Source organism: Dendrobates tinctorius, unplaced genomic scaffold (assembly GCF_039654945.1).
Source record: "Dendrobates tinctorius isolate UK_male_01 unplaced genomic scaffold, ASM3965494v1 ptg000147l, whole genome shotgun sequence".
Taxonomy (NCBI): Eukaryota; Metazoa; Chordata; class Amphibia; order Anura; family Dendrobatidae; genus Dendrobates; species Dendrobates tinctorius.
Genome location: NW_027361814.1, coordinates 19,632,244 through 19,657,852, shown reverse-complemented (window position 1 = coordinate 19,657,852; position 25,609 = coordinate 19,632,244). Strand labels below are relative to the sequence as shown.

Sequence of the window (25,609 nt, the reverse complement as noted above, 5' to 3'; positions counted from 1 at the left end):
AATCTTCCTACTATAGGAGGTACTCATCTTGAACATTACAAACAATTCTATCTTAAATTCTATCTAAAATTTTTAATTCTAAGTGCAATTCTCAATTCAAAGTGCTATTCTCTGTAACACATTTTCTCTCATTTTCTTCTCAAGTACACATTTATTTTTCTACTTTCACTGTCTCTTCTAGACGCTGACCACAAGTACCTGGTCCGTCACCTGTCTACTTTCAATTCTTTATTCACATCACTCATCTCTAGATCAGACATTCCTAATTCTTCTATAAAAGCTATTTCTCAGTTACTAATACTCTTATAAAACACATTATCAAATACTTCACAGTATTCAACAGTTATTCTTGAAAGTGCTGGACACCGCTCCCAGCCGGGATCTCTTGCAGTGTCTTTTGAGGTAGACATCATCTTTGAAAAGTGTCCATGCAAAAACATTATCTTCGCAAAGTGTCTTTTTATGTAAAACCAAGAAAGGGCACCTAAAGAGGTGCAAACTATTTACAATTAAAGTTTTGGATCATACAGCGTTCATGATCTCCTCAGTTCCAAATGTAGAAACGCTGCCAATCAAAAACAGGGCAACAAAAGTGCTACTGGAAAAACATGATAGCAAAATAAGGCACAACTGGTGCAAACAAACCCTCCAGGGTAACGAGATTCAAAAAGTATTTCTTAATTGTGGTCCCCTCCTGGGGTTCTGGAAGCTGAACTGGAACTGTCCTCATCCTGATTTTGGTTCCTTGCTATAGGGCCTTGAAGCTGTGGCAAATGGAATCCATGATGTACCTCAATGCCCATCAACTGCTCCTCCGCGATAGGTGGTTCCTCTGTCCTAGTACGAGGTCTAGCTCCTAGGGCCTCTGCAGTGTGTTGGTGATGATGAGCAACTGCCTGGGGACTTGGCAGTGAAGGGATCCTGAGATCACCCTCCCAAAACGATCCAGACCCCCCCTCTGGCCTGTAGATGTCAGATCGGGCACGCCGGCTCCAACCGTACTCCCACCAGCATGGTCCTCCTCCTCCTCCCCATCAACCCATTAGGAAGGCTGGGATATATACCTGGGAGTTGGGTGCAGGCGTGGTGGCAGCAGGCGCTGCCCGGTTGAGACACCGGGGACGGCGGTGGAGCCAGTAGCAGCTCCGGTTCCGTGGGGGTTGCTGGCGGGACTTGCGCAGCTGCGCCAGGTCCAAGCAGGAGCTTCTCTTCCTCCGCTTCAGCTCCCTGGGCTGCGTACAACTCCTCCGGTATCAGTGGCAAAGAAGGGACAGAGTTCGCTGCTGGTGGCATGGCAGCGGCTCCAATCTCCGTGGGGTCTGCCAGGAAAAGATCCGGTGCAGCAGCAGCGGGTACAGGTGTCGCGGGCACCGCAGGTGTAGGCCCCTCTGGGGCGCGCTGCCGGCTCAGTCTCCCCAAGGCCTCCTGCCTCAGCCGCAGCCGGGTGGTCAGCGTGACTATTTCTTCTTCCAAATGCCGGCGGTTCATCTCATAGTTCGGGTTGGAGCCATCAGCCATGGCGGCAGGGAGATCCGTTTCCCCGCGCTCCGCAGGCCTCCTTCCCTCACTCTCCAAAATGGTGTTCTGGCGTTTCTCTTCCTGCCTCGGCCCCTTTCCCGCCACTGGCTTCTTCTGCCCCTCCTTCCGGTGGCGGCGTCTCCTTCCAGCGCCTCCATACCAAGCCAGTATGCGTACCCCTCGGCGGGTGGGCCATGTATCTGTCACATAGTAATTCAGGCAGGGAAGGCCCAATGACGCCACCCGTGGTGTTTGGCAAGTAAGATGTTGAGCCAACGCTGCGTGCAGATCCACTGGGACTGATGATGTGGTGCAGCAAAGATGGTGTAGCTCCCCACAGGTGGAGCTGTAGTCCCAGGGCAGTGTGGGTGCAATGGATGAGGAGAGGCGTAGAATGGTATAGATGCTGGTACCCAGATGTAGTGGTGCTGAAGGTGTTAGCGGCGAATGAATGGAGGACACCAGAGCAGCAGTTTCAAAGCTTTACTCACAGTTCGTGGTACCCACTGGTGCCTGCCTCCGTGCCGTGTCCTCCGGGGTAGAGAATCAACCTCCCGGGCAAGTCAGGGTTCTCCTTTCCAACACTCCGCCAACATGTGCCTTTCCTGAACGACTCCTCTATTGCGCCTTTTAGTGTGAAGAACTCCAGTACCGTGGTTACTCTGAAGTCCCTCCTGTCAGATGTTCCTAGAACCTTACTTGTATGACAGACAGCTGTAGCCTCTATCGGGGACTCCCTTCTCAGAAGTACTGGATCTCTATCCAGTTGCTGTTGTGTCCCAAGTCTTTGATGGGAGTAGTGCATTTACAGCCAACTACTCCACCGGTGTCTGCTGCAGAACCATAAGTGTCCATACAACCTCGGGGACTGGGCCCCGGCCTTGCCCTGAGAACCTATAGGCAGGGTTCCTCTTCCAACCCACAACTCCTCTCTGTTCTCCTACTCCTTCGATCCGCGCTGTTCCTTCTCTCTCTTATGGAAGCTTAGGTTGCAGGTCTACGTCTTTCTCCTTCTCTTCTCTTTCCCGTGCCAGCTGGCTCAGATCACTGAGGCAGCTGCAGCACTCTTTCTAAACTGAACTCAAACTGAACTCAAAACTAACTTCAGAACTGAACTCCTCTCGCCTGACCTCCTGTCAGACTGACCTTCTTCTCTGGGACTCACCCCAGACTGACCTACTATCCTCAACTTTCCCTCTCTTTTATACTAACTCCACCCACCTCCCAGCACATCTCGTGTTACGATGCAGGGTTCCACGAAGGGTGCTCTGCTACCCCCAGCCTGAAGCTCCTAGGCGGACCTACTGAACTATCCTGTGTGTGGGATGCAGATGTTGGAGTGTGGAAAGGAGTTCCCAACTTACTTAGGCAGTGGGGCACTACACCTTGGGAGAAGGTCAAAAACAAAACACAAAACAAATATCCTGGAATAAAAGTAAAAAAATATATTGCAAAAATTGCATGAAGGTAGTAATAATAGTAATAATAAGGGTATTTAGTTAACATAATTTTGATCAAAATAATGTAGAAGCCATCCCGCCACGTCACGGCAACCCTTGTGGGACAGTCCTAACTCTTGTATTTAAAACCTTTCCACTTGTCAAGTGACGTGAATGTGAACAAGGACAGAGGGACTGAACCACCAGTAATAGTATAGGCCAGACAGGATGGATTTTCCAACTCAGAAACAGGGCGGTCACACCCTTATATGCACAGAATGCACAATGAAACAAATGAGAAACTGGGTCTGAGCAGAAAAAGTAAATTAATGTGCATGCATTTTTTTACTTTTTTATTCCAGGATATTTGTTTTGTGTTTTGTTTTTGGTTTTCTCTGTGTAAAGGTCATGTGTTCATATGCAATTACATTTTGCATGCACATTAATTTACTTTTTCTGCTCAGACCCAGTTTCTCACCTTGGGAGAAGGTGCAGTACCTCTGTGGCAACTGAGCCTCAGGGGCGCCACACACATGCTGCGGATTGGCCTCTGTGGATCCGCAGCAGTTCCGCAGACAGTGAACAGCATAATTTTAGGCTAGGGGATTTACAATCCGCAGTGCACATGCTGCTGATTTTTCACTGCGGAAAAGCTGCAGTTTGAAATCTGTTTGACACCTATTCCATTGTCCAGGCGTCAAACCGCAGGGGAAAAACGCTGGCCAATCAGCAGGAAAACCGCAGGTCACTTTACCTGCGGTTTTACCTGCGGATCCGCATGGAAAAATCCGCTGGTGAATCCGCAGCGTTTGCACATAGCCTTAAATGTCAGCAGCAGAAGCACAACCAGACTCGCAGACCCAGGGACACCTATGCAGGGTGATTAGGGGCACTAATATAGATGTTGACCGAAATCACCCATTACATAAAGAATTCTTATTCAGCACTATCCTGTTATTTTGAGTATAAACCAGATAAAAAGTTTAACTTTGTCATTGGATCATGCAGCTCATCTGTATTCTACATAGCACAATGCAATGACAATTGTAATGCTTCATGCCACCTGCGGTGATGCTGCAGAGTAAATAAACGCTAAGTACAACTGCTCGTTGAGGATTTTAGTAGCAAGATTGTTTATGATCACCCTATATTTTGATATTTCTAATAAAAACGAGTTAAAAACAGTCAATAACACAATTTTCACCAAATTTTTCACGTTGAACGTTTCATGTTTCTTGCTGTTTTTTTTACTTTTTTTTTTTTCATTTTGCCTCTCTGTTGCAGAGATATTAGCAATCAAAGTGTTTACCACATTGGGTGAAACTGTGATAATTTATGTCAAGTCACCATTTATACTATTGGGCCGGGGTCACACTTGCGTATGGCATCCGATGTGAAAACTAATGACCCACGGCTCCTACTCTGCTGCGAGTGGGAGCCAAGTGTCATGCATCTCTGCTCGGAGTCTCTCGCACAGACAGGATCGGAGCACAGGTGCGGAGGAGGCGGAGAAACTAATTTTGTATCTCCTCCATTGCCGGAGTCGGCATACATCGCACTGCACTTGGATGATATCCGAGTGATGTGCGCTGTCTCACTGGCACACATATGCTTATATGGGTGTGAGTGAGCAGAGACTCAGCCAAGTGTCGGTGCAAATCGCAGCATGCTGCCATTTCACTCAGATGCTGAAAACGGTGGAGAAAAAAACATTTATGGAAGCTGCCCCATAGATGAATACTGGTCCGAGTGCCATGCAATGTTTTATCTCGTAGCACTCGTCCGTATTCCTCACAAGTGTGACCCCGGCCTTAAGGGCCCCATCACACACAGCGAGAGCGCTAGCGAGATCGCTGATTTTGTGACGCATCAGCGATATCTCTAGCGATCTCGCTGTGTGTGACATCCATCAGCGACCGGCCCCCCCGCCGGGTATCACTGATCGTGCAGGATCGTTCAGGGCCGTTTTTTGATCGTTGGTCTCCCGCTGGCCAACATGCATTGCTGCGTGTGACAGCGGGAGCCAACGATCAGCGACGCTGCACGCTAGTATCTAGGGTAAACAGCGGGTATCTAAGAGACGCACGGCTCTTTGGTACCCGCTGTTTACCCTAGATACCAGCGTGCACGGGTTGGTCCTCTGCTATTGGCTACTCCGGTCTGTGCGCCGCGGCTCTGCCTCCACCTCCCTCCATGCCGTGCATGCTGGTATCTAGGGTAAACAGCGGGTATCCAAGAGCCGCGCGGCTCTTGGATACCCGTTATTTACCCTAGATACCAGCTTGCTCGCTGGTCCTGATGGCTGTTGAGTCTGTCTATGTGACAGGTCACCAGCGATCAGCTAACTATGTCCCAGTGATCCCATCCATGTCGGATCGTTGGTGGGATCGCTGGGACATCGTTGTGTGGCCTTAAGTGAATTTTAGGTTAGATCATCCATTGTCTCATAACATCTTTAAAAACAGAAATTTCATGCTGCAAATGTTCTAGTTATTTCCTTTTATAATTCAAAGCAATTGTGTATAAAAAAAAATAAAAAATACCTTTAATATCTGCATAAAATTAAAAAGCCAAAATAATTATTACACCAGATAAAAACTGTGTTACTTTCTTGAAGGCAAAACGAGTGATAATTAGTATGGCACATCAAATGAGTGATAGCTGATGGCTTACACTCCATAACAAATGTAAATTATTGTAATTGATTTTTGAGTTTACTCTGGGGTGTTTTGTACATTTACAGTAGCTGCACTTTTTTTTATAATAAGTGCTTGAACAAAATGCAATAAAGGGAATAGGCAATGAATTACAACCTTCAAGGAGACCCTGCTGCTGACCCAGCTTGTCTCTCCTGGGACACATGTTCTGTTCCGGGAAAGTGTCTCTAATTTGTGTGTCAAACTGTATTATTTACTTCTCATGGCTTTTATTATAAGCCATGTGTATCTTTAATAGAAGCTTCTCTGTAGGCTGAGACGATGCAGCTTTCATTTATTCCAAATTGGTTGCATCCATAACGCCACGACCACGCTGCTAATCTAGTTAAGAAGAAAAACTGGTGCATGTTTTACACCTGTAAAATGTCCTTGAGGAACATATTTTGCACATGAAAGAAATCTCGAGGACAACATCTACTCTGTCTGTAAACATCATGGATGTCCTAAAACAGGAAGGTCTAATGTCATGAAATGAATAATCCATAGAATGGTACTAACTACGCAAACTTTAAAGTCAATGTGCAACTGTGACGAGTCAGCTTCAGCTGAGTCGACTTTTTCTTTAGAGTGGACCCTCTGGGTCATGGCACCCACTCACCTAGGGCGAGCTGACCTTGTGATGAACCACACCCTATACAGGGAGAGTCAAGGGCAAGACCAAGGGTGTGAGCCACCACGACTGCTGGAACCAGACGGCCGGCTCAGGTAGACACTATGTGTGAGTGTCAGACGACAAGGACATGCAGGAAACAAGACAAGGCAAGACATGAATTCAAGGTATCGTCATTAAGGCAAACTCAGGGTAACATCAGGTGCAAGACGTGATAACAGGAAAAACACAGCAAGGTGCGTGCGAGGGCACGCCAAGGTCCATGGCATGGTACGTGCTAGGTGGCACGCCTGGATACAGGCAAGGGTTCGATGGCATTGGACTCCAGACAGCAGGCAACGATCGACAGGGTCATCAGGTTCCGGGGCTCTGATGGTGATTGGCAGGATCCGGGCATCCGGCAGGCAAACCAGGGTTCAGGCAAGGAGGCACGACAGTGTTCAAGACATGGTGCGTGTTAGGGAACACGCCAGGGTCTAAGGCAAAGTTCAAGGCAGGGTGCTTGCTAGGGACACACAGAGGTCCAAGGCAAGGTATGGGGCAGGGTGCATGCTAGGAACACGCCAGGGTCCAAGGCAAGGTTCAACACACTAGGCATGGTGCGTGTTTAGAGGACACACCAGGGTTCAAGGTCCAAGGTCCTGGGTGCGCTAAGGAAGCCACCAGGATTCAAGATTCAAGGTCCTGCGCGTGCTAGAGGCACGCCAGGGGCACGGTACAAAGAATAGTCCTGGCCGTGCTAGGAGGCATGCCAGGGTACATGGTTAACGGCAGGTCCCACACGTGCTAGAGAACACGTTGGGCTTTGAAGTTCAGGACAGATGTCCTGGGCGTGCAGAGGGGCACACCAAGGTCAGGGTTCAAGGCATGGTCCTGCGCGTGCAGGGGCAGGGTTTGAGACAAAGAGCAGAACGTAGGCAGTAGCACAGAGCAAGGTACAAGCAAGACAAATATTCAAGACAGGTCATGGAGCTCAGAACACGACAGAGAGACAAGGTTCAGGACAGAGCAAAGATAGCAAAAGACTTGTGCAAAAGTAGCACGAAAACACGACTGAGGTATCGGCAGGCGGTACCGGCTGGAGGCACAGGCAGGCGGGCACGACTAGATGTGGCACGGCTGAGGCACAGACAGGTGGAAACCACAATAGCACTGGACGGCGAGCACGGCTGAGGCACAGACAGGTGGGCATGACTAGAGCAGCACGGCTGAGGCACAAACAGGCAGGCACGGGTACGACCAGGCGCTTGCAAGAGGGCACACAGCCACAAGGCAGGGCAAGGCAAAGGTACAGGACAGAGACGTGTGTGAGACGGCACGGCAAAGCCTAGTAGGAAAGGTGCAAGAGTGCACGAAAAACGGAGACTAGACACAGAGTTCAAGACATGGTCCTGCGCATGCAGAGGGCACGCCAGGGGCAGAGTTCAAGGCATAGTCCTGCGCGTGCTAGAGGCACGCCAGGGTACGAAACAGGGCACATAGAGAGCGGAACGTAGGCAGAAGCACAGAGCAGCGTACAAGAGAAGAGAAGCGGAACGTATGCTAGAGCCCAGAGCCGGATTCAGACAGAAGACAAAGAGCTAGCAGCAGAACGTAGGCCGAAGGCCAGAGCCGGGTCAAGGCAGAACCTTGAGACTAGACAGGGAATGTGCTAGAGAGCACCATAGCAAAGACATAGAGCAGAGTACAGAGCTAGCAGCGGAACGTAGACCAAAGCTCAGAGCCGGGTCAAGGCAGAACCAAGCAGACCAAGCAGCCATACAGGGAAGCAACACGATACTCAGGCCCATAGGAAGGGGCGGTCTGATATTGTGACGTCTGCCTGCGGTCTGGGCTGCAGCCGGACAACACCCCGAGAAACACTGATACCCTTTACCCCTATACAGGGATCTGGATTTATAGCAGAGCCCAGGAGGTGCTGTCTGAATAGGAGCAATGACCAGAGCAGGACGGTCGCCAGAAAGGTGTTCCAACACAGGACACAAAGGCAATGATATCCGAGACTAAACCAGTCAGGCAGAAATGGTATAACAACGGTAGACAGCAGCAAAGACAGATACCAGGTCGAAGCCAGAGTCATAAACCAGGAGAGTCGCAGAGGTACCGAATCGTTAGACAGAAGCAGAGTCAGAATCCAGGCCGAAGTCATTGTCATAAACCAGGAGAGTCGCAGAGGTACAGAATCGTTAGGCAGAAGAAGGGTCAGAAGTCCAGGCAAAAGTCAGAGTCAGTCAACAGTAATTCACACAGTAACACGCAGGGGAACCAAGAATATATCCGGCGGCCTGCAAGAGCAGTCCCAAGGTATTTGAGGGATCAGGTCATCCCTTACAGGCCCATGGGCTGATGATGTCATCCGGACCGCCCCCAGGACCAGGCTGGATGGTAATGCACCAGCCCCTTCATGACTGACCGAGGAGCGAAGCCTGCGTCCAGCGGACGCCTGCGCAGGAGCCTCATGACTATCGCCGCCATCACTCGGGGTTGAAGCACAACGCCTCCCAGAGACCAAGGCCGAGACTGCAGGCCACGGGTCAGACGGTGATAGGACAGTCCGGCGCCTCCTAGTGGTCGAGGCCGGGACAGCAGGCCCTGAGTCTGACGGTGATGTGATAGTCCGGCGCCTCCTACTGGCCGAGGCCGGGACAGCAGGCCCTGAGTCTGGCGGTGCCGTGACAGTACCCCCCCTCTAAGAGGGGCCTCCAGACCCTCAAAACCCGGTTTGTCAGGGTGGAGGAGGTGAAACCTCCTAATCAACCGCTTTGCACGAATGTCACTAGCGGGGACCCAGGACCTCTCCTCTGGGCCGTAGCCCTTCCAATGCACCAAATATTGTACAGAGTTTCTCACTAGACGGGAATCAAATATGCCCTGGACCTCGTACTCCAAGGCGCCCTTGACCAAAACTGGAGGAGGAGGGGACTGGACGGGACGAATTGGGGAGCGGTATACCTTGAGGAGGGACTTATGAAAAACGTTAGGAATTTTAAAAGACTGCGGGAGCTTTAACCGAAACGCTACCGGGTTAATTACCTCTAATATTTCATATGGGCCGATGAACCTGGGACCCAGTTTGGACGACGGTACCTTAAGTTTGATGTTTCTTGTAGAGAGCCAAACCTTGTCACCAAATCCCAGGTGCGGCCCCTGGGATCGTCGTCTATTAGCTGCCGAAGTCTGTCTAATTTGAGCCCCTTTTAAATTAGAGTTTACTTCGGACCAAATAGTCTCTTTAGTAGAGTTGAGCGACTTTTGGTTTTTTAGGGTCGCGTTTCGTTTCGTGAAACCCGACTTTTCCAAAAGTCGGGTCGAGCAAGATCGTCCGATTATAGGGAAAAGTCGGGGTCGTCCCGAAACACGAAACCCAATGTAAGTCAATGGGGAATAAAAGTCGGCAGTGAGAGGAGGACAGGAAACACACCTACAGTGCCCATTTGAATGCCAAAAGCATCAATTCTTCTTACTTAAGCTTGTTAACCTTAATTAACTTCATAATACAAGTTACGCACTGAAAAATGGGGGTTATTTGGCTAAATTTGTGGGGGGGGAGGGCTGGCTGCAGGTTTTCATGTGCCCTGGGCGAAAGAGCGCCCCTTTAACACATACCACAACTCATCATGCTCCGATACGGCAGAGAAATAGCGGTATAGTACAATGAAAAATACCTCACTTTTTACATCTCATGACGAGGCCCATCTATTTCTCCATACAAAATCATTGGTCCCATATAATGTTTGAAACAGTATATGATGAGCTCCACATAATGCTACAGTATATGTTGGTCCCCATGGATGAAGCTCCACTGTCTTATGGGCCCAAATAATGCTCCAAACATAATGGGCCCCATTTCTAATGCTCTAGTGTATAATGGGCCCTGTAAATGCTGCTCCAGTGTCTGATGTCCACCTTTGGAATGTTCCAGTGTATGGTGGGCCCCATCTATCATTCTCCAGAGTATAGTGCTCCCCAAAAATTGCTGTCCCAACATAGAAAACAATCAAATAAGTCTCCTCGCTAGGGAATCCCTGTACTTGTCTGGACAGGTGCTGTAGCTTGCTTAACAGCTCGCCAGCCGTTCTCACGCCCAGTATGGATTGCACGTGATTGCACAAAGGTTAGAAAGGGTACCGTATCCCTGGATAACATGTATGGATAGCGTACACATTCAAAATATATGTCTATACAGTATGAGGCAGGCTCAGACGGTGTTAGGCCCAGTATGGATTGCACGTCATTGCACAAAGTTTAGAAAGGGTACCGTATCCCCGGATAACATGTATGGATAGCGTACACATTCAAAATATATGTCTATACAGCATGAGGCAGGCTCAGACGGTGTTAGGCCCAGTATGGATTGCACGTCATTGCACAAAGGTTAGAAAGGGTACCGTATCCCCGGATAACATGTATGGATAGCGTACACATTCAAAATATATGTCTCAGGAGGCAGGCTCAGACGGTGTCAGGCACAGTATGGATTTGACGGCCCAGATTACACAGCGGAGGAGCAGGGAGAGGTAAAGATTGCAAATGCTGGGGCCCTGGCCAAGCAAGGGGGGCCCTCTCGTGGGCGTTGGCACTGGCACTGGGCCCCTCATAGTACAGCGGTGTGTCTGACGGCGGGTGTGCACCACCACCGTCAGAGACACTTGATTGCACTATGAGGGACCCTGTGCCAGTGCCCGCGCCCAAGAGTCGGCCTGCCCACCTGTCCAGGGCAACGGCACTCGCACGGTGTCGTGCGCTAGGTGGTGACCCCGGCCATGGGGGGGGAGGCAGCACAGTTAGGGAGTTTTAGAAAGTGGCATATGTTGATGTTGGACATTCAGCTGATGCAAAAGGCGAAATAGGTTTAGTACCAGGAAGAGGTGGACCAAAGCAAGCCATTTTTCTGTCACCCTATGTGTCATCAGGGGAAGGTGGGACAAAATCCTTGGAAACCCATGCATGGTTCATTTTAATGAAGGTTAGATCATCCACATTTTGGGTTGACAGACGGGTCCTTTTTTCTGTCAGGATTGATCCAGCTGCACTGAAGACGCTTTCCGATAGCACACTTGCAGCTGGGCAAGCGAGCTCCTGTAAGGCATATTGGGCCAATTCAGGCCAGGTGTCCAGTTTAGCGGCCCAATAGTCAAAGGGGAATGACCTGTGTGGGAGAACATCGATATGGGAGGAAAAGTAGTTTGTAACCATAGTTGACAACTGCTGTCTCCTGTCACTTTCCATCGATGCAGTATTACCAGTTGTGTGAGCGGTATTTGAAAAATCAGTCCACAACATTGTCATGAAACCCCTGTCTCCAACGCCACTTCTGCTGTGTGCACCACGAACACCTCTGCCAAGCTGCCCCCGGCCCGTACGGCTCGTGTGAGAACCATCACCGCTGCTGTGTGCTGGGAATGCCTCAAGCAACCGATTTACCAGAGTTGCTTGTTTATTAGCCAATATTAGGTCAAGGTTCTCCTGTGGCATGATGTTTTGTAATTTGCCTTTATAGCGTGGATCCAGGATGCTGGCCAACCAGTAGTCGCCATCGTTCATCATTTTGGCAATGCGGGGGTCCCTTTTTAGGATCCGCAAGGCATAATCTGACATGTGGGCCAATGTTCCCGGTGTCAATGATGCACTGCGAGTGCTGGGTGGAGGAGCACTTTCTGGCAAATCCACATCCCTCCAGTCACGCACAAACCCTGTACCAGACCTTGCCACGCCAACATTTTCACTTGCCCCACGAGATGCATCCTCCTCCCCTAAGTAATCATCCCCATCATCCTCCTCCTCCTCCTCTTCTTCCTCCACCTCGTCCAGGAGAGGTCCCTGAGCAGACAATGGCTGAATGTCATCAAGGATTCCCTCCTCCTCTTCCTCCTCATCAACATTGGCTGCAGACGCCTGCTCCTTAAGGTGCGTCAAAGTTTGCATGAGCAGACGCATAAGTGGGATGCTCATGCTTAGGATGGCATCGTCTGCGCTTACCAGCCGTGTGCATTCCTCAAAACACTGAAGGACTTTACAAAGGTCTTTCAGCTTCGACCACTGCACGCCTGTCAACTCCATGTCTGCTCTCAAAGTGCCTGGCCGTGTATCCTCCCACAAATGCATTATGGCCTGCCTCTGCTCGCACAGCCGCTCCACCATGTGCAGGGTGGAGTTCCACCTTGTTGCAATTTCGATAATGAGGCGGTGGTTGGGAAGGTGGAGCAATCGCTGCAGCTTCTGCATACGAACGGAGTGTACAGGCGACCGGCGGATGTGCGCGCACAGTCTTCGCACCTTCTGGAGCAGGGCTGTTAACTCCGGATAATTTTTGAGGAAGCACTGCACCACCAGGTTCAAGGTGTGAGCCAAGCAAGGTATGTGGCTGAGTTTTGAAAGGGCTATGGCTGCCACAAAATTACGGCCGTTATCACTAACTACCTTGCCTGCCTCAAGATGTACACTGCCCAGCCATGACTCAGTTTGTCGCTTCAAGTACTCGGCCAGCACCTCGGCGGTGTGTCTGTCGCCCAAACACATCATCTGCAACACAGCCTGCTGACACTTTCCACTAGCTGCTCGATAGGGGGACACATCGTGTGCAACAGTGGCAGCTGCAGATGGAGTGCTCGTACGACTGCCTCTGTGGACGAGCTGTCGCTTCTGGAGGAGGAGGAGGAGGGTCGAACGCCTAAAGCCAACTGTTTCCTATACCGTGGGCTAGGCAGCACTGTCCCACCACCGCTGTCCCCTGTGGACCCTGCATCCACCACATTAACCCAGTGCGCAGTGATGGACACGTAACGGCCCTGGCCATGCCGACTGGACCATGCATCAGTTGTGAGGTGCACCTTTCCGCTCACTGACTGCTTGAGTGCATGGACAATGCGGTCTTTCACATGATGGTGGAGGGCTGGGATGGCTTTGCGAGAGAAGAAGTGGCGACTGGGTAGGTCATAGCGTGGTACTGCATAGGCCATGAGTTCGCGGAAAGCTGTGCTTTCCACCAACCGAAAGGGCATCATCTCAAACGAGATTAGTTTGGCAATGTGGGCGTTCAAACCCAGTGTACGCGGATGAGAGACTGAGTACTTTCTTGACCTACTCATAGTGTCTGGGAGGGTGAGCTGGACTTGAGAGCTGCATATGGTGGAAGTAGCGGTGGACAGGGCGGACTGAGAGAGGGTTGATGATGGTGATGGAGTTGGTGTTCTTTCTGATGGCCTAGAATCAGTCTTTCATTGATATAACAGTGGGATTCCCTGACTGTTGTGGCCTTGCAACGACACCTCAACATTTGCTGCTGTGCGAACCGGTGGGCTTACAGTGGGGGAAACAATGTAGCGTTGCTGACTACCTTCGTTGTGATCAGTTGCACATGTGGCACTTGAGGTTTGGTGTTGTGTCCACGCTTGCAAGTGCATGCTGGTTAAATGTCTAAGCATGCAACTGGTATTCAAATTTTTCAGATTTTTCCCTCGGCTAAAGGTCTTTGCGCACTTCTTACATATAACCTTGGCCTGATCATGAGGATTTTGTTCAAAAAACTGCCACACTGCACTCTTCCTACTTTGGCAGACATTTTGCGGCCTAGCACGCTGTGATCTTTTGACCCTCTGGACAAGCTGTCCAGCAACTCTTTTGATGTTTGGAACCTGTCTTTGGAGTGCTCCGGGCCTGCCAGATAACAGCTGTTGCGATGTCGATGTCTGCTGTGGATGCTCCTCATCTGAGCTATTGGAAGCAGCACCCTCTTCCCCCAATGGATGCAAATCTGGGTCAACAACTGGGTCATCCATCACCTCCTCTTCCATGTCATGTGCACCTTTCTCTGTGTCACCGTGTATGGTGGTATAGTGTGCGGGAAGGGGCACCTGAGTCTCATCAGGGTCAAAATCTGGCTCTGTACACTGCGAGGACAATGTAGTGCTCTGAGTGAATGTACCAGCAGAATCATCCATCAGCGGCTGTGCATCAGTGCACTCCATGTCAGATTCATCTTGGCCTGGGTAATTCACCATTTCACTTGATAATCCAGGCATGGTATGTGAAAACAGCTCCATGGAGTAATCAGTAGTATGGCCTGCGTCATCCTTCAATCTTGGTTGGGGTGAAGGACACAAGGAAAGGTGTGGTTCATGAACATGAGCCTCCAATGACGACTCAGTGCTTTTACTTTTTACAACTGAAGAAGAGGAGGCGATAGAGCTGGAGGCTGAGTCAGCAATGTAAGACAAAACTTTTTCCTGATGCTCTGCCTTTAAAAGCGGTTTGCCAACTCCTAGAAAACTAAGCGTTCGAGGCCTTATGTAGCCAGACGATGACGCAGGGTCAGCACCTCCTGCATTCGGTCCTATTTTGCTCTTGCCACTACCATCAGATCCACCACCAACACCATCATTACCAGCTGCCAACCCCCGCCCAATTCCACGGCCTCTTCCACCAGCCTTCCTCATTTTTGGTAGAAATGTAGACAAAATCCAACAAACTATATAGTAATATAAAACAAGGTACAAGGTGTCTATAGGACAGGGGAGTTTTAGAATTTCTGCACCCAGTTGTGGACAGTGGACACTTGTATATTGTGTGCGGCCCACTGATATCTGAGCGCTATGTGACACGCTCGATGGCACAGCTGCCTGTGACCAAAGTGACGAGAGGATAATGGAGATTTTGAATCTCTGCGTACACTTTTGGACAGTGGACACTTGTGGATTGTGTGCGGCCCACTGATATCTGAGCGCTATGTGACACGCTCGATGGCACAGCTGCCTGTGACCAAAGTGACGAGAGGATAATGGAGATTTTGAATCTCTGCGTACACTTGTGGACAGTGGACACTTGTGGATTGTGTGCGGCCCACTGATATCTGAGCGCTATGTGATACGCTCGATGGCACAGCTGCCTGTGACCAAAGTGACGAGAGGATAATGGAGATTTTGAATCTCTGCGTACACTTTTGGACACTGGACACTTGTGGATTGTGTGCGGCCCACTGATATCTGAGCGCTATGTGACACGCTCGATGGCACAGCTGCCTGTGACCAAAGTGACGAGAGGATAATGGAGATTTTGAATCTCTGCGTACACTTTTGGACAGTGGACACTTGTGGATTGTGTGCGGCCCACTGATATCTGAGCGCTATGTGACACGCTCGATGGCACAGCTGCCTGTGACCAAAGTGACGAGAGGATAATGGAGATTTTGAATCTCTGCGTACACTTTTGGACACTGGACACTTGTGGATTGTGTGCGGCCCACTGATATCTGAGCGCTATGTGACACGCTCGATGGCACAGCTGCCTGTGACCAAAGTGACGAGAGGATAATGGAGATTTTGAATCTCTGCGTACACTTTTGGACACTGGACACTTGTGGATTGTGTGCGGCCCACTGATATCTGAGCGCTATGTGACACGCTCGATGGCACAGCTGCCTGTGACCAAAGTGACGAGAGGATAATGGAGATTTTGAATCTCTGCGTACACTTTTGGACAGTGGACACTTGTGGATTGTGTGCGGCCCACTGATATCTGAGCGCTATGTGACACGCTCTATGGCACAGCTGCCTGTGACCAAAGTGACGAGAGGATAATGGAGATTTTGAATCTCTGCGTACACTTTTGGACAGTGGACACTTGTGGATTGTGTGCGGCCCACTGATATCTGAGCGCTATGTGATACGCTCGATGGCACAGCTGCCTGTGACCAAAGTGACGAGAGGATAATGGAGATTTTGAATCTCTGCGTACACTTTTGGACAGTGGACACTTGTGGATTGTGTGCGGCCCACTGATATCTGAGCACTATGTGACACGCTCGATGGCACAGCTGCCTGTGACCAAAGTGACGAGAGGATAATGGAGATTTTGAATCTCTGCGTACACTTTTGGACAGTGGACACTTGTGGATTGTGTGCGGCCCACTGATATCTGAGCGCTATGTGACACGCTCGATGGCACAGCTGCCTGTGACCAAAGTGACGAGAGGATAATGGAGATTTTGAATCTCTGCGTACACTTTTGGACAGTGGACACTTGTGGATTGTGTGCGGCCCACTGATATCTGAGCGCTATGTGACACGCTCGATGGCACAGCTGCCTGTGACCAAAGTGACGAGAGGATAATAGAGATTTTGAATCTCTGCGTACACTTTTGGACACTGGACACTTGTGGATTGTGTGCGGCCCACTGATATCTGAGCGCTATGTGACAAGCTCGATGGCACAGCTGCCTGTGACCAAAGTGACGAGAGGATAATGGAGATTTTGAATCTCTGCGTACACTTTTGGACAGTGGACACTTGTGGATTGTGTGCGGCCCACTGATATCTGAGCGCTATGTGACACGCTCGATGGCACAGCTGCCTGTGACCAAAGTGACGAGAGGATAATGGAGATTTTGAATCTCTGCGTACACTTTTGGACAGTGGACACTTGTGGATTGTGTGCGGCCCACTGATATCTGAGCGCTATGTGACACGCTCGATGGCACAGCTGCCTGTGACCAAAGTGACGAGAGGATAATGGAGATTTTGAATCTCTGCGTACACTTTTGGACAGTGGACACTTGTGGATTGTGTGCGGCCCACTGATATCTGAGCGCTATGTGACACGCTCGATGGCACAGCTGCCTGTGACCAAAGTGACGAGAGGATAATGGAGATTTTGAATCTCTGCGTACACTTTTGGACAGTGGACACTTGTGGATTGTGTGCGGCCCACTGATATCTGAGCGCTATGTGACACGCTCGATGGCACAGCTGCCTGTGACCAAAGTGACGAGAGGATAATGGAGATTTTGAATCTCTGCGTACACTTTTGGACAGTGGACACTTGTGGATTGTGTGCGGCCCACTGATATCTGAGCGCTATGTGACACGCTCGATGGCACAGCTGCCTGTGACCAAAGTGACGAGAGGATAATGGAGATTTTGAATCTCTGCGTACACTTTTGGACAGTGGACACTTGTGGATTGTGTGCGGCCCACTGATATCTGAGCGCTATGTGACACGCTCGATGGCACAGCTGCCTGTGACCAAAGTGACGAGAGGATAATGGAGATTTTGAATCTCTGCGTACACTTTTGGACAGTGGACACTTGTGGATTGTGTGCGGCCCACTGATATCTGAGCGCTATGTGACACGCTCGATGGCACAGCTGCCTGTGACCAAAGTGACGAGAGGATAATGGAGATTTTGAATCTCTGCGTACACTTTTGGACAGTGGACACTTGTGGATTGTGTGCGGCCCACTGATATCTGAGCGCTATGTGACACGCTCGATGGCACAGCTGCCTGTGACCAAAGTGACGAGAGGATAATGGAGATTTTGAATCTCTGCGTACACTTTTGGACAGTGGACACTTGTGGATTGTGTGCGGCCCACTGATATCTGAGCGCTATGTGACACGCTCGATGGCACAGCTGCCTGTGACCAAAGTGACGAGAGGATAAGGGAGATTGGATTGCTTTTAAAAAAGCAGTTTGCGGAGCAGTGGGTAAACAGCAATGCCAGCGTGTCAGGAAGCCTTAAAAGGCAGCCCAACAACCAACACCACTATATAGCCTCCCCTTGCACTGCACACACAGTGACTTGTGTGTTGTGCAGGCCAAATCGCTAGCAGCAGAAGCAGTTTTTTTGTCTTCTTCCCTGCCTAACGCTCTCCCTACAGAATGAGCAGCAACCTCTCCCTATACTAAGATCGGCAGAAGTAAGATGGCGGTCGGCGTGCACGCCCTTTTATACCCCCTGTGACGCCCACCAAAGCAAGCCAATCACTTGCATGCCCTTCTGAAAGATGGTGGTGACCCGTGCCTATGTCATCATGTTGCCCACAGTCTCCGTGGATCCTGATTGGCTGAAAAAGAGCGCAAAACAAACTTTTGAAACGCGACTTTGGCGCGTAAGTCGCCGACCTCGTGGCCGACCTCATCCTAGGGTCGGGTTTCGTTTCATGAAACCCGACTTTGCCAAAAGTCGGCGACTTTTGAATTTTTTCGACCCGTTTCGCTCAACTCTAGTCTTTAGACGATGTATATTTTGCTCAACCCCTGGGATTTCCGACATCTTGGCCGAAAATGATCCAAAGCGCGGATGTAGTCCAAGGTTACAGAAGAAGGGGGTGGTTTTGATGGAGTCTTGGTATCTATTGTTGAGAGCGAACTCTGCCAATGGCAAATGTTCCACCCAATCTGACTGACGTGCTGAGACATAGCAGCGGAGGTATTGCTCCAGCGTTTGGTTGGCACGCTCAGTTTGACCATTCGTCTCGGGATGGTATGCCGAGGAAAAGGACAACTCAACACCAATACGTCTACAGAACGCCCTCAAGAACTTCGAGACTAACTGGGTACCCCTGTCGGATACGATATTTGCCGGAACGCCGTGCAAACGTACAACGTGAAGAACAAACAACTTACTTAAGGTTTCAGAGTTGGGTAAGCCGGACAGGGGAACAAAGTGACACTGTTTACTGAACCGGTCCACCACCACCCAAATACAAGTTTTCCCCTCGGAGGGTGGCAGGTCTGTAATGAAGTCCATGGAGATGTGGGTCCATGGACTTTCAGGGGTGGGCAAGGGCTGAAGCCAGCCGGCAGGACGGTTATGGGGGACTTGGCGCGGGCACAGACTTCACACGCTGAGATGTACTCCTTACAGTCCTTGGCCACCGTTGGCCACCAAAAGTTCCTGGTTACCAGCCTAGTGGTATTATTGAGACCAGGGTGGCCTGCCAGGACGGAGTTGTGAGATTCTTTTAACACTCGTAAGCGAAAGGTAGCTGGAACGAATAATTTTTTGGGGGGCGTAGTGTAAGGAGCTTGTTCTGATGACCTACGGATCTCCTCCAGAAGGTCCAGAGATACTGCCGACACGACAATGCCATTAGCCAATATGGGAGCTGGTTCATAGTCCTCGGTGTGTGTGTGACAAAAGCTGCGGGAGAGGGCATCTGCCCTCACATTTTTGGTTCCGGGGCGAAAGGTGATTAAAAAATCGACCCTGGAGAAAAACAAGGCCCACCTGGCCTGCCTAGGGTTTAGTCTTTTAGCTGACTCTAGGTAGGTTAGGTTTTTGTGATCGGTAATAACAGTAACTTTGTGTTTGGCGCCTTCGAGGAAGTGGCGCCATTCCTCGAAGGCCCACTTGATTGCCAATAATTCTCGGTTGCCGATGTCATAGTTTCTCTCCGTGGCAGAGAATTTGCGGGAGAAAAAGGCACATGGACGAAGCTGAGTGAGGGATGCAGTGCCTTGTGAGAGCACTGCTCCCACTCCGACTTCGGAGGCATCTACTTCCACAATAAACGGGTGGTCCAAGTTTGGTTGAATCAACACCGGGTTGGCCACGAAGCACTCTTTTAGTGTAGAAAAAGCCCTGGTTGCCTCAGGATTCCAATTAGTCACGTCCCCCCTTTCCGGGTAAGGTCCGTGAGTGGCTTGGCAATCTCTGAGAATCCCCTGATGAATTTGCGATAATAATTCGCAAATCCCAAAAATCGCTGTAGTGCTTTCAGCGATTTGGGTTGTACCCAATCCTTAATGGGTTGAATCTTGGCGGGATCCATGCGGAACCCCTTGCCTGAGACCATGTATCCTAAGAACTGCACCTCTTCGGCAAAAAAAACCCCACATTTTTCAAATTTCGCGAACAAAGAGTTTTCGCGCAGTCTTTGCAGTACTGAACGGACGTGTTGAGCATGTGTCACAGGGTCAGCAGAATAAATCAAAATGTCGTCCAGATATACGACGACATACACCCCACAAATATCTCTGAAAATATCATTGACGAAGTGCTGAAATACTGCAGGAGCGTTACTGAGTCCGAAGGGCATTACCAGGTACTCAAAATGGCCAAGGGGTGTATTAAAGGCCGTTTCCCATTCGTCCCCATCTCTTATGCGGACCAGGTTATATGCCCCCCGGAGGTCAAGCTTAGTAAACCAGCGAGCTCCCAGTAACTGATTAAACAGATCAGGAATGAGAGGCAGCGGGTATTGATTTTTTACGGTTATGGCGTTCAGCTCACGGTAGTCAATGCATGGTCTGAGTCCACCATCTTTTTTCTCTACAAAGAAAAACCCAGCTCCTACAGGTGAGGTGGAAGGTCTAATGAAGCCTTTTCGAAGGCTGTCTGCTATGTATTCCTTCATGGCTACACGCTCAGGACCAGAGAGGTTGAATATTCTCCCCTTAGGGAGACGGGCACCAGGGACCAATTCAATAGGACAATCGTATTCTCTGTGAGGAGGTAGTTTCTCCGACTCCACTATAGAGAAAACATCTTCATAATCCCTAAACGCATAGGGAATAGAAGGTGTTTTAATTTTAATCTGGTTTACTGAAAAAGACATACAGTTACTCTGACACCGTGGACTCCAGCGCACAACGTCACCTATGCGCCAGTCAATAACCGGATTATGTTGGTGCAACCATGGCATGCCTAACACAACTGGATCTGATAAATTGTATATAACAAAAAATGACATTTGTTCGTTATGTAATGTCCCCACTGACATAGAAATTTCGGCAGTAACGAATTCCACGCCTCCTTGGAATATAGATGTACCATTAATCGCAGTAGTCTGAATAGGAGCTTTAAGCCTTGACAGAGTTACACCAAGGCTCTTAGCAAATAAAAAATCCATAAGGTTGCCGGCAGCACCACAATCCACAAAAGCCTTCACACACAGACGTTTCTTAGCAAAAGAAAGGGAAACTGGTAACAACAGTTTGGCCGCATTTGCGGGCAATACCTGACCCCCAGAGCTGTCCAGGGGGTGATGATCCAGGAATGTGGATTTCCAACAGCCAGTATTTTCCTTGAAGCTTCCAGGCTGCAGCATGCTTGAGCCTGAGAGTGACCTTCCAGGCTGTGCAATGTAACAGGTGTTTGGGCCAAGAATCAGCTCAGTCAGGAGGAAGGAAAAAAAAAAAGGTGAGGAAAACTGCTTTTATATGTGTTAAGTATAGACACAAAAAGCCGTTTTATTTTTTGGGCCGGATATAATGTGACGTCTGCCTGCGGTCTGGGCTGCAGCCAGACAACACCCCGAGAAACACTGATACCCTTTACCCCTATACAGGGATCTGGATTTATAGCAGAGCCCAGGAGGTGCTGTCTGAATAGGAGCAATGACCAGAGCAGGACGGTCGCCAGAAAGGTGTTCCAACACAGGACACAAAGGCAATGATATCCGAGACTAAACCAGTCAGGCAGAAATGGTATAACAACGGTAGACAGCAGCAAAGACAGATACCAGGTTGAAGCCAGAGTCATAAACCAGGAGAGTCGCAGAGGTACCGAATCGTTAGACAGAAGCAGAGTCAGAATCCAGGCCGAAGTCAGTGTCATCAACCAGGAGAGTCGCAGAGGTACAGAATCGTTAGGCAGAAGCAGAGTCAGAATCCAGGCCGAAGTCAGTGTCATAAACCAGGAGAGTCGCAGAGGTACAGAATCGTTAGGCAGAAGAAGGGTCAGAAGTCCAGGCAAAAGTCAGAGTCAGTCAACAGTAATTCACATAGTAACATGCAGGGGAACCAAGAATATATCCGGCGGCCTGCAAGAGCAGTCCCAAGGTATTTGAGGGATCAGGTCATCCCTTACAGGCCCGTGGGCTGATGATGTCATCCGGACTGCCCCCAGGACCAGGCTGGATGGTAATGCACCAGCCCCTTCATGACTGACCGAGGAGCGAAGCCTGCGTCCAGCGGACGCCTGCGCAGGAGCCTCATGACTATCGCCGCCATCACTCGGGGTTGAAGCACAACGCCTCCCAGAGACCAAGGCCGAGACAGCAGGCCACGGGTCAGACGGTGATAGGACAGTCCGGCGCCTCCTAGTGGTCGAGGCCGGGACAGCAGGCCCTGAGTCTGACGGTGATGTGATAGTCCGGCGCCTCCTACTGGCCGAGGCCGGGACAGCAGGCCCTGAGTCTGGCGGTGCCGTGACAGATATAGTGCATTAGCACCTGCACTTCCGGGTCAGAACCATGGGAGGACTTCCGGTTCAGGTCCTCCAGGATCATAGAGAAGATAGCTGGATCAGACTGGGCTGGACCATAGAGAGGGCCACATAGTCAGGGCCTCCATGTCCATAGAGAGGATTACAGCAGGCACAGCAGAGACAGTGGGTCTCATAGCAACGGCATGCAGCCATGAGGTAAAGCACACATGCGCAGTGGCAATGGCAGGCAGCCATGAGATGAGGCGCGCATGCACACTGCTCCAGGGATCTTGCAGCATAACGGTCATGAGGTACGTGTGCATACTGCTCCAAGGGATCTTGCAGTATAACAGTCATGACGTACGTGTGCACACTGCTCCAAGGGTCATGCAGCATACAAGACATACAAGAGCATACAAGACATGACAGGCATGATAGTTCGGTCATGCGGCATAACAGACATGGCGGGCATGACAGTTCGGTGCGCGTGCACACTGCTGCAGGGGTCATGCGGCATAACAGTCATGAAGTGCGCATGCACACACAAGCGGCACCCGCAGGGCGCCGCAGGGACCCGGCCCTGGGGACAATGAGGCATGATAGGCATGACAATGGGGATCATGCAGCGCAAGCAGCATGGCCGGCATGATGGGCATGACAGCAACCTTGAACGCCATTATGTTCTTTAGCCTAAAATACCCAAAAATTACTTTCAATTAATGTCTTAAAGGGGTTGTCTCATGTTCTTAAATAGGTAAATTGTAAAGTTTTTGTAAAAGCCAGCAACTTTGGAATTTAGTTGTTAATAAAATCTTCATCATTCTCTAGAACGGAGGAATTTTTAATTTTCTAATGTACTGCCTGAATCGCATAGTCCCCCCTGTGCTTCTCTCATGCTGCAGAGGTAAGGCCAGTGCTTTTTTTGGCGCCGGTACACGACGGTACGGCGTACCGGAAATCTGAAGGTGCTTTAGCGGGGGAGGAGCGGCGGCAGGAGCTGGTGGCTGGGAAGTCATACTCACCCCTCCCATGCCTCCCTGAATGTCCCCTGCATCCTCCTTGTCCCAGCGCTGACAGCTTCTTCCTGCCTTCAGCGGTCACATGGTACAGCTCATTAAGCTGATGAATATGGACGCCCATGGGCGTGGAAGCATATTCATGAGCTTAATGAGCGGAACCATGTGACCGCTGAAGGCAGGAAGAAGCTGTCAGCGCTGGACAACGGAGGATTCAGGGACGTTCAGCGATGGCACAGCATGGTGAGTATGAAGGAGGACGGGAGCTGCACAGAGGAGATCGGGGGCTGCACAAAATAGGTCGGGGGCTGCACAGAGGAGGACGGGGGCTGAACAGAGGAGGTCGGGGGCTTCACAGAGGAGGACAGGGTCTGCACAGAGGAGGACGGGGCTGCACAGAAGAGGACGGGGGCAGCATAGAGGAGGTCGGGAGCTGCACAGAGGAGGACGGGGGTTGCACAGAGGAGGTTGGGGGCAAATATTGCGTACCGGTTAATATTTTTTTACAAAAAAAGCCCTGGGTAAGGCTACCTCTGCCAGCTGCCTACAGAGCACACAGTTTAGACCAATGGTGTGACCAGGAAGCCAAGAGACTGAAGAGCATTGCGCTTCTGAATATACTATGTTCTGCCTTCCTCCATGTATGATGCTGTGTGGATTCCAGCATATGGCTAAACCCTTCATCCACACTCAGTAAAAAGACTGTATGGGTGCTTAAGTCTATGTTTATTGAGATGATGAACTTAGTAACAGTGAACAACAATGGTGGATGAAAACGGATGATATAGTGGATGAGATCAGATGATATAGTGGATGAAATCGGGTAAAAACTACAAATAAACAGACAGTATATCAGTCTTGGCAGATAACAGAGACAACAGCATGATACAAAGTGCTATTACATCAGTAACAGACAATAATACAGGGTGCTATTACATCAGTAACAGGAGTATTACAGACGTTGTAAAATACAACACACAATGCAGTCAAGAGGGACATTTAAGCCAAACTTATGCTGTCAGCATTGCACCTTAAACAGAGATGCATCTATCCACATGCAGTACAAAGAACATTACAAGTAGCTGGAAAATGCATTACACAATATACCTCTCTCATAAGAATGGATAGCTAGGACAGATACATTGCACAAACACATAACTGTATTAAACCCTCACCTGAATCCACTTGACAGAAGCAGTGATTTGTAGGGACAGCCAAAAACAAGTGTGTGAATAACTCAGAGATCTGGGGAGAAAATGGCTACAAGTATCCTAACCTGGAAAAACTGAAGTGGCAGTTCTCATCAGAACAAGCCATTAATGGGAGAGTATCATAAATCCAAGAACAGTAAAAAGAAGACAACTATGACATCTAATGGCAATAGCTGGAACAGCACTTATAAATTACTTGCTGCACATAAATGGGCAGAACATACTTCTTGAGAAAAACTCTTGATATATTTTTATAGTGGTCAGAGCTCCTTTTCTTTGAGCTGAAAATAAAAATCTCAAAAATTGTTCATATATTTAAAGTAGCACTTGAGACATGTTTATTTTACTCTCGTAACACTAACTCACTACCAATATGCCACCATTGCACTTTGTTTAATCAGTTTTCCATACAATTTCAATCTTTCAATATAAGCAGTTGTGTTGAGTGATCTTCAACCTGTCCAGCCTCTGCTTGAAGACTTCCATTGAATGAGAACTCATCACCTCTCGTGGCAGCCTGTTACACTCATTGTTCACCCTCACTGTCAAAAAGTTTTTTCTAATATCTAATCTGTGTCTCCTCCCATTCAGTTTCATTCCATTGTTTCTCGTGCTTCCGTGTGCAAATGAGAATAAGGAAGATCCATCTACACCTCGACAGCCCTTCAGAAATTTGTAGATAGTTATTAAGTTTCTTCTTAGCCTCCTTTTTTTGCAATCTAAACATTCCCAGATCCTTTAACCGTTCCTCGCAGGACATACTTTGCTGTCCACTCACCATCCTGGTAGCTCTTCTTTGACCTTGCTCCAGTTTTCCAATGTCATTTTTAAAATATGGTGCCTAGATGAGGCCTGACCATGGAGGAGTAGAGGGAGATTTCACACCCCCAAGTATTTACCATATACAGTGGGACAATATATATACATATATAATGTATACATTTACATAATCTATATTTCAGTAGGCCAACATTTCGGATTTTACAATCATTATTCAAGCTAATGTTATAAAGTATTCTAATTTACTGAGATAATGACTTTTGGGTTTTCATTGGCTGTAAGCCACAATCCTCAGCATTAACAGAAATAAACACGAGAAATAGATTACTCTGTGTGTAATGACTCTATATAACATATGAGTTTCACTTTTTGCATTGAAGAACTGAAAT

General features: G+C 49.3%; 1 protein-coding gene and 1 long non-coding RNA gene across 3 annotated transcripts in view; one reads left to right on the top strand and one right to left on the bottom strand.

The window, feature by feature from the left end:
• Positions 1–25,609, bottom strand: part of ADGRA1 (adhesion G protein-coupled receptor A1) — a 1,190,508-nt gene that overhangs the window by 620,303 nt on the left and 544,596 nt on the right. The window lies entirely within an intron of this gene.
• Positions 21,815–25,609, top strand: part of LOC141049769 (uncharacterized) — an 88,617-nt gene continuing 84,822 nt past the window's right edge. The window contains exon 1 of the long non-coding RNA XR_012220434.1: positions 21,815–22,429. This is a non-coding gene — a long non-coding RNA (uncharacterized lncRNA). The remainder of the gene's footprint in view (positions 22,430–25,609) is intronic.